The sequence below is a fragment of the Aulonocara sp. 'chitande type north' Nkhata Bay genome, linkage group LG23, assembly GCF_057382095.1.
Source record: "Aulonocara sp. 'chitande type north' Nkhata Bay isolate Kocher_YH1m ecotype deep benthic linkage group LG23, A_spYH_male_GT1.1, whole genome shotgun sequence".
Taxonomy (NCBI): Eukaryota; Metazoa; Chordata; class Actinopteri; order Cichliformes; family Cichlidae; genus Aulonocara; species Aulonocara sp. 'chitande type north' Nkhata Bay.
Window position 1 is genome coordinate 33,600,814 of NC_141365.1, and position 15,794 is coordinate 33,616,607.

The window sequence follows — 15,794 nt, forward strand, 5'->3', positions numbered from 1 at the left end:
TGTAAAAAGAAATATTTTCTACCAATGGATTAAAAAGTCCTGATTAGAAAGGGCCTCCATTAATATTTTGTGCAGTGAGGCAAGACTTGTGTTGTTCTGCCTGTGCATGTGGGATATTTACGAGGTCCCTGACGCTCACTACACAAGCCTTATGAGAAATAACCCTTGGGAAGTGCTGATTCAGCTGACTGCAGCAAAGTACGGAGCTCCCAGTAATGGAACTAAAGCTTCCTGGAAATTATGATTGGATTGGGATTTCTGTTTATCTGTCTTCGTCTTTTTCATTTTCAGCGTGGCCTTGTTGTTTGCCCGCATGCGTGTGAGCATTTTATGTTTATTAGAATTAGTATTGATTTGAATACTGAGAATAATATACGAGAATATTCTTGCAGCGGGACCTCTGGTGAGCTGAGAGTTTTTGGGGCATTTGTAGTAAATGAGCAGCTTGAGATGCTATTAAGGAAAGCAAATGGAATGTAAAACTGCTGCACAAGAAAGATTGAGAAAATGTAAAGGGAAAAAAACACTGTGGGGTTTTAAAGAGGTGTGTTCAGCTGCTGATTCATTGTGTAGAGTATGAAAAATGTTTCCAAACTCAACAGCCTTGTACCACGAGGGCATAGTTGCCTCTTACTGCAAGTTCTCAGGGTTATACAATGGGAAAAAATGAGAATAAGTAAGGAGAATTAAAAGGATGTTAACAAATGCATAAAACTATTTACTATTACACTGGGTGCAAATATAAAATCAATGTCGCTAAACTCAATTGGAGTGCACTAACATTCTGTTGGGCTTTGGGGAAAGCACCTGTTGTTTGGTTCTCACTGGCCCCGTACATGTCAAATTCATCATATCCCCCATGCAGACATCTATGAACAATTTAGCACAACTGAACTGAAAAGAGCTGACAGAGAATTCAATCGGAAATTCTGACGATTAACAAAATGTCAAATACGTGACATTATGATAATCTCCTCTTTTGTGGTTCAGGAACAGTTTTTCTTTGTTGTTCAAGCTGCAAGTTTTTCTTTTCATTCTTGGACACTGGTTGCTTTTTGTCTCATTTCCAGTCCTTCTAGCTGACCATTTCAGAGGAATGTTTTCTTGTTTGTTTTTTTGTTTAAGATCCCAAACTCAAGGGATGAACCACTGTCCATAACAGACAACTCAGGAAAGGCACAGTTTTAAATTCTTTCTTCGATTATCTTGTCACAAGCATCCTGTTAAAAAAACACATAAATTGCTCCCATTTATTTAGTAGAAATGGTTCTTATCAAAGAGAAATAGGATGAAAAATATGTCACATTGTGCAAGAACTGGACTGAAAATCAGTTGCAACAGGTATTATAAAGTTATGGAATCAAATTTGAAACTTTTGGTTCATCATCAATATATATGATAATTTATACATATTGATGTTCAGGAGAGAAGGACAACAGTGTCTGCAGACAGCTGTACAACACTGTGAAGGCTCTGTCGTGGTTTGGATCTACATATCAGCCAGTGTCAAAACTGATGGAGTCATGAACACAAAAAAGTAGCATTAGATTTTGATCCAATAACCATGTGGAAAGTGATCATGATGATGAAGTGATAATTCCATACACACTGCCAGCTCAGTAAAAGCACACACACAATGGAACACTAGCCAGCGTGGACTGGCCCCCCCAGAGACTGGACCAAAGTGTTATTCAAGAACTGTGGGATCATCTTGACAGAGAATGGGATGAAAGCCAGCCAACAGCCCGAGTGCTTTGGAATGACCCTTAATAAGCTTTACTTACAGAAATGACAAGATAGCACCCCTAAGAGAGTTCAGGTAGTGTTGAAGAATAAAGTTGGTCATATGAAATGTTAACGTTATGTTTGAACATTTTTCAGTTGTTGCACCTATTTCCCATTTCATAATATAAATAAAATATGGGTGACTCAAATTATTTATGCAGTACTGTAATGGAGAATAATTACCAGATTTTGGAAAACATAAATAATTGTTGGTTGCACTTTTACAGCAGTCTTATGAGGGATGATTGCTAGTTCATACAAGGTTTTCTGTATTAACTACAGAGAAAAAAATAATGATTAAGCAGTGATAAAACAAACTTGTTCTACTGAGCTCACTATGACAACATACAGCTAATAAAACTGGAGATTAATTCCACTAGACTGAGCAATATGGTGGAAGACATACAACTAGTCATGGTTAATATTCTTCTTAGTTTAAAAATATGAGGTGGTGTACATGTGGCTTTCTGGGGCCAGTTTAACTAAAATGTGACAAATCTATTCATATCACCTTTTTTATTAATCTACATGTTGTGGTTATAGGGGGGAAAGCATCAAGCATGTCACCTGGAAAAACATACTGATGGTGGTTCTGTCAGGCTGGCAGCTGCCATGCCATCTTCACCTAATTAGCTACCTGTTACCTGTACCGGATACCCAGATCTGTTCTGTAAAAATACATTCCTATACAACCGGTCCATTTTCAATAGCATGTCAGGCTGAATTTATTTTATTCCAGATTATATTTGTTCCTGACATGTCACAAATGCCTCAGCAATCAGAATATACTTGTCATTTATTTTCTTATTTTCCTGCTGTTGCTCCTTTTCAGGCAGCCATTCATATACAAGGTGGCGCCCCGTCATGGTAATACAAAATATAGAGAGAAGTTTCTAATGTGGCTTATCTATTTTAATTCAAGACATGATCATTTCACCAAGCAGTATGAATCATGGTAAAAATGAAAAGTTAAAAGAAAGAAAAGACATCTTACTACGTGAAATAACTAATTCTTTCACCATCATACTACTCAAACTAATTGCATGTTTGTTGTTGTTGTTGTTGTTTTTTGAAAATAAAAAATCTCTTATCACAACCAAAAATAAAATTTAGTTGTAAAGAACATAGGTTAGGATGCTGCTCACTAAGCAGCTGCTGATTACAAGCCTATGATCGACTGACTTATCCCACTTCTTCCATGAGTTGTTACAGATGCTAAGAACACAGAAAAAAAGTAACAACATATTTCAAACCAACTGAAAATGTTTGTCCTTTAAAAAAACCCTGGCACTAAACAGGTTTTATGACAAAAAAAAACAAAAAACAAAAAAACATCCAAAACTCATCTCAATTTAAAAGTTTTCAGTCAAGCAGTTCAGTAACTTTGGGCTTTTCGTTCTGCTCATTAAGTCATTTATAAGCAGTTTAGCAATGTGGTTCAAGGTTCAAGGTTCTTTATTTGTCACATGCATAGTTATACAAGTATAACACACAGTGAAATGTAGCCTGACACGCTCCTCGACATGTGCAAAAATTGGGGGGGCTGTAGAGGAAGAACATTATATATATATATATATATATATATATATATATATATATATATATATATACATAGTATGTACATTGGGTGAATGTGCAGTAGTAGCAGCAAGCACGTGAATTCTGTACATTAATATGAATAGACATCTGACTATTTTACAGGATAGACAATATAAACATATTTAAAATTAAAGGAATTTGAAATGTACATTGTTCCTTGGTTTAGTGTCTGGAAGAGTCCTGTCTCAGTCAATTATAGATGATGTGAGATGATGTGAGCGGGCAGGTGTGTGTGTTTAGGGCACGGATGGCTTGGGGATAGAAGCTCCTCTTGAGTCTCTCTGTCCTTGCCCGGAAGATGCGGAACCTTCTACCAGATTGCAGAAGTTGGAACAGTTTGTTGCCAGGATGGGACGGGTCCTTCAGTATCTGCGCTGCTCTAGTCCGGCATCTCCTGGTGTAGGTGTCCTGAAGCGGGGGGAGAGCAATCCTGCAGCAGCGTTCTGCTGTACGGATCACTCTCTGGAGAGCCTTTTGGTCCTTCACACAGCTGTTCCCAAACCACGATGTCATGTTCTGTGTGAGGATGCTCTCCACAGCGCCTGTATAGAAAATCCTGAGGATCTTTGGAGAGACCCTGAACTTCCTCAGTTGTTGTAGGTGATACAGGCGCTGCCTAGCCTTTTTGGTCTGGACCTGAATGTGGGCAGCCCATGTCAGGTCTGAGGAGATGTGAACACCAAGATACTTGAAGGACTGCACCCTCTCCACTGGAGCTCCATTGATGATAATGGGCTTGTAGTCTCTGTGCTGACTCCTTCTGAAGTCCACCACCAGCTCCTTGGTCTTGCCGACGTTCAGCTGGAGGTGGTTGTCCTGGCACCACGATGCCAGATTCTTCACTTCATCCATGTAGGCCGTCTCATCGTTGTTGGAGATGGCACCCAACACCACTGTGTCGTCAGCAAACTTCACAATGGTGTTGGAGCCATGGGTGGCCACACAGTCTGAAGTGTAGAGGGAGTAGAGCAGTGGCGAGAGGACACATCCCTGAGGTGCTCCTGTGTTGATGGTGATGCTGTTGGAGAAGCACCTGCCCACCCTCACCACCTGAGTTCTGCCAGTGAGGAAGTCCAACACCCATGCACACAGACGGCTGTTAAGTCCCAGATCCCTCAGCTTTGTGAACAGTCTGCAGGGCACTATTGTGTTAAACGCTGAACTGTAATCAACAAACAGCATTCGCACATAGTTACCCTGTTTCTTGTCCACATGGCTGAGAGTGGTGTGTAGGACGTGGGCGATGGCATCCTCTGTGGATCTGTTGGATCTGTAGGCGAACTGCAGCGGATCTGTGGTGTCTGGGATGGAGGAGGAGATGATGTTCTTCAGCAGCCTCTCAAACACCTTCATTACTACCGAGGTCAGTGCAACTAGTCGGTAATCGTTCAGGGATGAGGGTTTGCTGTTCTTGGGCACAGGGATGATGGTGGATCTTTTGAAGCATGTGGGGACCACAGACTTCGCCAGGGACTCGTTGAAGATGTAAGTGAACACACCTGCTAGCTGGTCAGCACAGCAGCGCAGCAGACGGCCGGTGATGCCGTCTGGCCCCGCCGCTTTCCTTGTGTTCACTCTCCTCAATGCCGCTCGGACGTCATGCTCCGCGATGCTGGTCACCGGTCTCTCGCTGATGACGTCACTGTCCTCGGTAGTCAGGCGGTAGATAGCATTAGCCGCCTGGCTAACCTCGAAACGGGCGTAGAACTGATTCAGCTCATTGGTGAATGCAGAGTCGGCGTTGGTGAGGCCACTGCATAGCATTATACGTTTTAAGGAAAAAACCATACAATACCAGAGAGAGAACCTAGACAGTCCCCTATGAGCGAGCACTTAGCAACAGAGGACAAACTCTCTTTTAACTGGAATAGACCTGTAATATAACCAGGCTCAGGGAGGGGCAGAGTTTGTCCATTTCTGAACTCAAACAGGGGTAGGTTTCACAGTAGTGATGTGCGGATCGATCCTGAAATATCGATTCCTCCGATACCAATCATTTATGTTCTAGAATCGATTCTCACATTAAAATATCGATATTTTAGTAATTTAGAGTAAATTTGTAGTTTATCATTAACAGGAACACAGTGGAAAGAAACTATAACATTCGGATTGCCTACATTCAAAGGAACTACTTCCTCTTCCGCCTTTCATAGTCATGTGCGAAATACGGCTGTATAAATGTCTCGCAGCCCCTTGGCGTGCGCACTCACAACAATGGCTGAGCGTAATTGTGCGGATGTATTTTACCTCCACAAACAGCTGAGCCGTAGTTTGCAATAAATGTGGCAAAAAAAGTGAGGTGTTGTGGCCATACTTGCCAACCTTGAGACCTCAGAATTAGGGAGACATTCAAAAGGGCTGTTTGGGCGGATAAATATATTTTACAGGGTTTATTTATCGGATAAAATACGTTAAATGTCACCGTTATTATTGGCCGGCCCGGAAACAGCGGGGGTGTCCAAATTCAGAGGCTGCTTCCACCTGAGGACCGGCCTTCGCGGTCTAAAGAAAGCCGGGTAGTACGTCACGAGCTCCCTCGGTGGAGTGAAACTCTGCCGTCTGCTCCTTGCTGTCTAAAATAAATAAACTCTTCTGTTTAATCAGTTTTCTGTTTGACGTTTATTCAGCTGTGTGAAAACCCCGGAGGAACCCTCCCGAGGGAATAATAAAGTTTAATTTAATTTAATCTAATCTAATAACTTTAATCTCAGCCAAACCGATTTACTCACGAACAAATAAAACACTGAAAAAGCCAAACAAGAACATTTTTAAGTTATCAAAGTGACTTGTACATCATGTTTAACCCGAGTGGTGAAAGACCGCGGGGGTTTGAAGACGATGTGTCGGTCGGCTCAGATATTTGAAGTTTACACAGCTACATTCTCACCTGAAAATATGTTAAAAGTTTTTTTGCGACCCAGAAAGAGAAATAAGAGTGATATTAAAACTAAGTCGCTGCCGTCATTGTTGGAAACTGGAATTGGCTGGGCCGCGCTATGAATTCTGCGATATGGTTTTTCAACTTTGTTGTCCGGGTGGAAAATCTGGAGAAAGGTGGGATTCTCCCGGAAAAATCGGGAGGGTTGGCATGTATGGTTGTGTCAACATCACTAACCTTGTCAAACACCTCAGAGTAAATCATATCACAAAATATGACGAGCGTATGTTGAGGCGAACTGAAGAGGAGGAGAGGGACAGGTGCTGCTAGGGTGAGAGTCTCTCACGGAGTCCTTTAGTCCTCCAGGCAGGCAAGGTGTTCAAATAGCACACAACTTTAGTTTTTTTATTTCTATATGATGAACTCTGCATTATTAAGTGATAAGAAGAAGGTATTCTGATGTCCTGTAATCATTATGACGCTATAATTTGAGATACAATAAATAAAATCCGTTTTGTACAAAGTATCGGTATCGGATCAGTATCGTCGATACCACCCTGAATATTACTTGGTATCGGATCGGAAAGGAAATCAGTGGTATCGCACATCACTATTTCACAGTAGTGGAGCCTGAAAGTGAAAGGCTCTGCCCCCTCTCTGCACTCTGAGAGAAAAGTGGTACTGTGAGATCTTTAATATATGATGGGGCTTGATCATTCACTGGGAACCAAAGAAAAAAAGCTAATATGGAAGAAATCCAATCTCTCTTTCTAATCTCTGTCAATGTTCTCATTGCAGTGTGGATATTAAGTCCTAATTTTGACTATATTCAGCAGTCTAGACATCTGTTTAATGCGTGAGTTAAAGGCTCCAAGGCTCCTCACAGTAGGCCAAGAAAATGCCATCTATTTAGTACACATATTGTGTTAGATAGTGTTTCTTTTGTTAGAATTTTTTGAAACAGAATGTTTTGGATATCAAGAAGAGACTGAAACTAAGAAAACTTTTCTATATGCCCTATAAACAGTAAGGTGTTATAAATTAGCTGATTATAGCTATAATGGGAGGTATTGTAGCTTTAAAAGTTTAAAAGTACCAAACAACCTTGTCAAATGGCACCTTTTCCAAATCAACTCCTAGCAATTTAACAATATGATGGTAACGTGCTTTGAAAGAAGCAGTGAGCAGCAGCTGAGGCATATTATTAGTTTTTCAGTCATCTGAACATAAGCCAAACTAATGGACAAATTAAGATATTGACATCACTGAACAAACAGATTCTGTAAGTTGTCCTTCATGCTTCTTTGCTCTTTCCTATCTGAAATGCAGAAAGTGGTTTACAGGTGAGCTGCAATCCCTTTTTGACTTTCATCTGATAACTGAACATATTAAACCACAGCACCTTGGCTGCCAAGAGTTTACTATCTTTATTTGTAAAATTAAACGTTTTAATTGTTCATGCTACTTGATGCCAAACAGCATCTTTGGTTTCAGTAAATTTATAGCTGGCCATTTGCCTTGGCTGCATGTGGTGTAGGCAACCGAAGATGTGTCAACTCTCCACCGCAGGATTCCACCAGCAGGCCTGCAGACCTGTGGTGCAGCGACAGCACCACGCCAACCTGTGCCAGCCTCCAACCACAAGGCGCTTAATCAAAAGGGACACCCTCTCTACTTGGTGTTGCATGAAAAGGTAGCTGTTGGCCCATGCTGTGCACCTTGGCAGCCTGACAGAGAAGAGCCCAGATTGGTTTACTACCCATAGCACGACGAGGATATAGGAGAGGCCTGTGATAAAATCTGCATTTTCTAGCATGTGATTGAATTTGGGACATTTGGGACAGTTGATGGTGATGTCGCCTTCCACGGTCTAATCAGCCTTCCTGTCCTTACTATCAGCACTGATGGATGCTTATCATCTCCTCAAACGGTGCCTGCATGTCACTTCCCGTAGCAGTTGATTCAAGTCACTGAATGAATGTCATAGGGAAAATTGCTGTAATTTCACTCGTCAAGCTTTAATATACCCCAATATTAAGGTCATCTTTTCTTGCTACACTGATTAATTTAGATAGTTTCATGCGATTTCATTCCAAAGAAGCACCGTGTTTGTGACTCTTTGATTTTTACATGTGCAGTTTCTTACATTTTTAAATCTTTGTTTCTGTTCTTTCCAGGTTTCTGCTCCAAACATTTGTACCAATTTGATACCTTGAGAAATACAGAGTCAATTTTTTTCCCTTTGAATTTCCAGGCCAAAAAAAAGAACTTTTTTGTTGTCCTGCACAGAAACCCAATTTGCATTTCTTACTTCAGATCACAGTGCAAAGGGAGCATGGGCTAAGGGACACATTCAAAATTCAATTCAATTCAATTTTATTTATATTGCGCCAAATCACAACAAAAGTCGCCTCAAGGTGAATACTAGTCAAATACTAGTCAAATACTAGTCTTATTAAAACTGCACTGGTAACACTAGTAGACTTTCGCAACAAGGTTAACATAATAACACTGTGGCGTGACTGAGACATGGTGGAACCACAGTGTTAGAGCCATTTTATTTATTCTGGCTGCAGCTCTTGGCTGTCAACCGCACATCACACAACAAAAAACTAACACACAACAGCCCAGTTCCCCTTATGTAGGTTGCCGGACGGATGCCGCGCAGGTGCGTGGGCCCTCCCTGCACGGCACCGCAGACCACACCCCACCACAAACACATATGATTTTAATAAGGAGAAATCATTTTAAAAATAGAATAAACAGGCATTACTGTAAAATTCTATATTGTGTGTTTCTAGGCTAAAAGCTCTATTTATACAACAAGTTGCACTAACGTTGCCCAAGGACACGTTGGAGGAGACGAGCGTTGACCCGCAGACCTTTCATCTACAAGCTGTACCTCCTGAAGTCTAAGTAAGTCTGGTCCTAAGTCTTAATTATAAATCACCATTAAAAACGAAGGATTTTTAAGAACATTTAACACATTACTTGATAAAAACTGCCCAGTAATTGAAATCAATAGGAAACACAACTATGCAGGAAGACCATGGATGACAAAAGGACTACAAAATGCCAGCAAAAAAAAGAATACCCTATATCGAGAATTCATAAAAAAGAGAACAATAGAAACTGAAATGAAGTATAAAACTTACAAAAATAAATTAACTAATATAATGAGATCCTGTAAAAGAGAGTATTACATTAAAAGGTTAGAACACAATAAAGATAACACAAGAGATATATGGAATGTATTAAACAGAATAATCAAAAATGAATCAAGGAATAATGATTACCCTGGGTACTTTATAGAAGGGACAAGAAGTATTAATAACATGGAGGAGATAGTAAATGGCTTTAATGAATTCTTCGTAAACATAGGGCCAAAACTGGCAGAAGAAATAAAGGTTGATGGAATAGAAAGGGACACTGGTGAAAATATTGAAAGGAATAGTAGCTCAATGTTTTTAAGAGCAGTGGAAGAGAAAGAGATTTATGACATGGTTAGAGGACTTAAGAACAAAACCAGTACAGACTGGAATGATATTGATATGGTAACGGTAAAGACAGTTATTGATGGTATCGTAAAACCATTAAAATATATATTCAACTTGTCGTTTCAAAAAGGAGTTTTTCCACAAAAAATGAAAGTTGCTAAAGTTATTCCCATTTACAAAACCGGTGAAAGACATCATTTTACAAACTATAGACCAGTGTCAATACTCTCCCAGTTCTCTAAGATACTGGAAAAACTCTTCATAAAAAGATTTGACAGTTTTGTGGAAAAATATGAATTAATGACAGATAGTCAGTATGGGTTCAGAAACAACAGATCAACAGCTTTGGCACTGATAGATTTAATGGAAAAGATAACGGAATGTATGGATAATAAGAGGTATGCGCTCGGAGTTTTCTTAGATCTAAAGAAGGCGTTTGATACTGTTAATCATGAAATTCTATTAAAAAAACTGGAAAAGTACGGGTTTAGGGGAGTGGTTTTGGAATGGTTAAAAAGCTATGTAGGGAATAGGCAACAATATGTACAAATAAATGAATATAAATCTAATTTGATGGATATAGCTTGTGGAGTACCTCAAGGTTCAGTACTGGGTCCAAAAATGTTTATTATGTACTTAAATGATATCTGCAGAGTATCGGAGATTTTAAAGTTTGTAATATTTGCAGATGACACAAATATACTGTGTTCAGGTGGGGAATTGCCACAGGTTTTGGAAATGATCACACAGGAATTAACGATATTAAAGAAGTGGTTTGATATAAATAAATTATCATTGAATCTCGATAAAACCAAATTTATGTTGTTTGGAAACCAAAAGAAAAACATCGAAGTAGAAATATGTGTTGACAATGTATATTTAGAAAGAGTAAATGAAATAAAATTTCTTGGGGTGATCATTGACCACAAGCTCTGTTGGAAGCCACACATTACTTATGTTCGGGGGAAATTGGCACGGGGCATTGCCGTCCTGGGAAAAGCAAAGCATATGTTGGATCAGAAAGCACTGCACATTTTATACTGTGCTTTACTACTGCCATATATGAGCTACTGTGTAGAGGTCTGGGGAAACACATACAAAAGTAACACACAAACAATAACTATAATACAGAAAAGGGCCATTAGATTAATAAATAATGTAGGGTACAGGGACCATACAAATGCACTCTTTGTCAAAATGCAAGCTATTAAATTCCAAGACTTGGTGAAGCTTAAAACAGCGCAAATAATGTATAAAGTCAGAAATAAATTGCTTCCCAAAGAAATCTGTAAATTGTTCATAGAAAGAGAAGGTGGGTATAACTTAAGAGGGAAATGGAATTTAAAAATACAAAGTGCTAGAACAACTTTAAGAACTATGTCAGTCTCAATTGCAGGAGTTAAATTATGGAACAGTCTAACAGAAGAAATAAAAGACAGTCAAAACATAAAACAGTTTAAAGTAAAATATAAAAACCTAATTTTAAATAAGTATAAGAATGAAGAAAACGGGGTTAACCCAGGATGGTAATGTTGCTGGTAATGGTGTTGCGGTTCTTTTTTGGTTGTTTTTTTGTTTTTTTGTTTTGTTTTGGTTTGTTGTTTTTCCATAACTTGTGTATCTGCAAATATACACATTCTGTATTTTTCATATGAAAGAAACTATACTGTGGTGGGGCTTGCTAATTTCTTGTTTTTGATTTATGTATGTTATGTTTTGTTTTACTTCATATGTTTATATGTTTCATATGTTGTTTGTTTAATTTAAGACAAAAAAAAAAAAAATTAAATGAATGAGAGGTAAAACTTGAGGGGGTAGGGACAAATAAGTAAATACTTCAGCCTACTCCTTTTCAAACAAATAATGGAATGATATTTTGTAATGATTGTGAAGGCACATGTTTGAAATGTTTGAAATAAAAATGAACTGAACTGAACTGAACTGAAAAACAAACAAACATAGGTCATAGATCACTGGTCAGGCACTGCTGAAATTTTAAATAAGGTGAATTTGAAAGTCTGGGAAAACAGAAGTGGCAAAGAAGACAGCAGCCCATATCATGAAGAGAAATAGAGGCAGAATGTGAGGAACTTATTGAGGTTCCATAAATATTTCATTACCAGTTGTAGTCAAGGGGGACGTAGCGAAACAAAAGGGAATTAAGGGTGGGGTGCTCAGAAAGACAGAAAGTCAGAGATGGGGTTTCCTTAACCTCCTAAGACCCGAACTCTTCCACGGCATGCATTTTTAATTTCTCTTTGATATTTGGGCTGATTGGGACCCGATGAATGTAAAAACAAAGAATTATGAGATTTTTTTTTTATCTGATTTTTGTTTCTAAGAAAACTGAGAGCCACATATGAGGACATTCGTTTTAAGTTTAGATGGAACAGTAGCAGTATAATGTCCTCGTAAGTGGATATCAGGCACTTGTAGAGCAAAATTGAGTATTTTGGTCTAAATAACCCAAAATGTGATGTCCACATACGTGGACGCCAGGTCCTAGGAGATATAGCAAAATCTACGGGAGATTTCTGAAATATTAGAAATGATTGTTGTCCCTCAAAACGCCAACTGGAAGGTAAAACAGGAAACATAGCCATCTTAATCATATTAATCAAGTCTGTGCACAAGATCTTGGAAAGCATTGTATGAAAGTGTGAAAAGTGAGTATTATAAATAAAAATATTTCCCTTTTATTTAGATAGCCACTTATTTTGAACCATAATTTAAACTGGACACAAGGACTGCACGTATAGAATCGCTAATCAAATCTGACTGAAAGGGTTTAGAATAAGGGTTTTAAAGAGCATATTTTCTAACCAGCTTAGTGGTGTAGAATATTTCCACAGATTTCAGAGATTGAGAATTTGTTCACTGTCGTTTCTCTCTCTCTGTCTCTTTTACAATGCGTCCGTGGCTGCTGAAGTTGTAGGGCTAGGACCTAAACAACACAGCAGACCAAAAGCATTTTAAACATTTTATTTTAAGTCCTTCACAAATCCAATTTCAGCATACTAAACCATCTTCAGAGAAGCGTAAATGTATGTTGAAAAAAATCACGGTAGTTGTATTGTTAAAATAGCCAATTTAACCTTTGAAAGTCCGCCTTTGGTACACTTATAAGGAAAAAAGATGCACATTATGTGGGGGTCTAAAAAAGCTACTCTAGGAAATTTCATGCATTTTATGTAATTTTATTTATTTAATTGTTTGACCATCATATATACTATTTCCCTGTTGTTTTATAATTATTGCGCATTAGTCTATCCTACATGCTGTCTTGTTAAGCTAAGAATTACCATGCAGAATTTCATTATGTGACTGAACAATGATGATAAAGAATCATGAATATTGAATTTAATTTCCTGCATTCTGATGAATCTTTAAGTCCCAATTTTTTAATCTACTGCATTAGTTTATATATATAATTTCTTTATGTTTGTAAACTAACACTTCAAGATTTATTTTTTCATTTTCCAGAACTTTCTGCACATTCATCACATGTCATATACGTCCTCTTTGATGTACATTCAAACTATTATGGAAATAAGGTCAGCTGACCTTTCCTGAATACTACTTCTACAGTTATATGGCATACACAACTGCTTCCTGTAATTTGTTATTGATACTGAATCATGATCTGGTAGTCAGGATCGATCTATAGAAGTCATGAGGTAGTTGCATGAAGAATCAGGGAAGAACATGTAGGAACTGTTTAATGCGTCTTCAGTGCCAGAAGTTTGAATGCTGTGAATATTGCAAAAATGTTGCATTTTAAAACAAAATTAAATAAAGATTATAGCATCCTGTAAGGATGCACAGCTATTGGTCATTCATCTATAGCTGAGCAATACTGGAACAGTAATTTGTTTTAAAGTATTTATAGTATGAATTATTTAGCATGAATCTTACTTAGTTTCTATCTTCATCGCATGTTCCATTGTACCTACTGAGACCTACTGAGAACATTCTGAAGAATTTCGAAAGGTCTGAGCTAGACCTGGTCTGATGTCATTTGGTAGCAGGAAAAAAGAAATGTGGGAATCACACTTTTTTGTATCTACAAATAGAAAACAGATTCTGGAAGTACTTTTGTTCCAGTCCACAGTTGAGTGGTTTCAGCAAAAGAGTATGAAATTGGCCTATTTTTGACTTTGATTCATGAAACGCAGGTTTTCACAGATCTAAATGTGGCTTACAGCCTGTACTAGAATGTCTACCACCTTCTCACAAGTGCAAACATGCAGCTCAGGTCCCCTTAACTTTATCATTAACCTTTATATCAGAGCAACATAAAAATGGTTTAGGATCTTCAGTAATCTTATAATGAAAGCTTCACATAATAACTTTCTAAACTTCCTAAAAATGACCTTGTTTGGTAAGGTTTATTAAAACCTGATAGAGAGTGGTGTTCTTGTGAAACCTGGGGGGGGGAGAAAATCAGTGTATCTTTTGTTGGCAGTCACTTATTGGCCCTGACACATTTTAAAGGAAAGTACATACAATTTCAAACACCTTCACGCTCCACAGGGAGATTAATTCAAAGAGATTTGTTACTCATATTCACGCAATACCTGCTGATTCAAAAGAAGGCTTTAATGCAGACACTCCAAAGGACAGAGAGTACTGCACTGTAGTAAATTTTAAAATAGTCAGATTTAGGAGAATGAAAGAACAAGATATTAAAATGATTTTTTCCCCCTAAAGAATGGGGGTAAATGTTCTTTTTATATATATCTATATGCAAGGTCTGTGGGTATCAGAGCAGCCGATCAAGAGCTTAGGATGGTGGCATAATGAAAACCTTTACGTCTCAGGCCAGGGTTTATTGTGACCTCTATTGATCTATCAGATTCCAATTCAGAAGATCAGGAAACTGGAGCGGACAGTCAGTTCCTACATGCGTGGGATGGACTCCTGTGTCGCTTCAGCAGTATCAGCTTGCATGAACAGGGTGCTTTAGAACTGCCTATCTCCAGCCTCACTGAAAAGTGCACCAAATTTAAGTTAAACATGACCAATAACTAAGTCTCAAGATGCAGCAATATGCTGCTCCCACATTGACCACAGGAAGGAAATTGACTCCATCACAGGCCATGCAGCAAGCAAAATCTTCTCTCTGGCATGGAGATATAGTTGGGCAGATTCAGCAAGGAAGGGCAGGACTTTGACTAACTAAGGACTTTGGTTGGCACAACGACTAGTTGACAAGTCGATCCAGAGAGGAAAGCTGATAATTGACAGGTTTTCTTGCCAAGACAAGAAAGACACAAAGAGATTCTCACAATCCAAGTAGGCCGAGCAGACAAAATGGGAAAACCTGGAACACTGTTCACCTGGACGGATCTCTGGGAAATGGAAGAAAGTATCAGCTTTATAATCAGAGCTATCCATGACTTCCTACACTTCAAAAAGTACATAGAGAAGAGAAGGTCCTAGGTGTATATATGCCATTAGCCATTTCGGGGGCCAAACTCTGCTTCAGGTCCCAAAGTCAAACAAACACAGGGTGTAACATCAGTTTTATTTCTTTCTGCAGCACTGGCCCCAACCGTTCTGGAATTCTGTAGCCCTTTTGACGAACGGGTGCATCTTCTTTCACCTGTATATTGTGTTGAACCAGTGATGTGAAGCCTGGTGTTTCTCGAAATAGCTGTGGGTCCACGAGTGGTTCTATATCAGCCTGCTCAGTAGGAGACAAATGAGAAAGGTCAACTGAAGCACAAACTAGAATGTTAGTTGGAAAGAACTTCTCAGTCACCTCCTCATCCCTAACTGAACGCACCAGTAACTGATAGACTGGCTCTTGTCGGCTGTAGAATTCCTTCAACAAGTTCACGTGACTCCCTAGCAGATCGTTACATGGAGAAACCTTTGGAATACAAGCGCGCTGATCCACACAGGTATGCACACGGGTGTTCACTGCTCGTAGACCCAAATTACACCTTTCTTGGCTGCTACTTCGAAGCACATCTGTCCTGCGTGCTGCACAACAACATTGAATATTTAGTATTTACTGCTGTTTACACTTA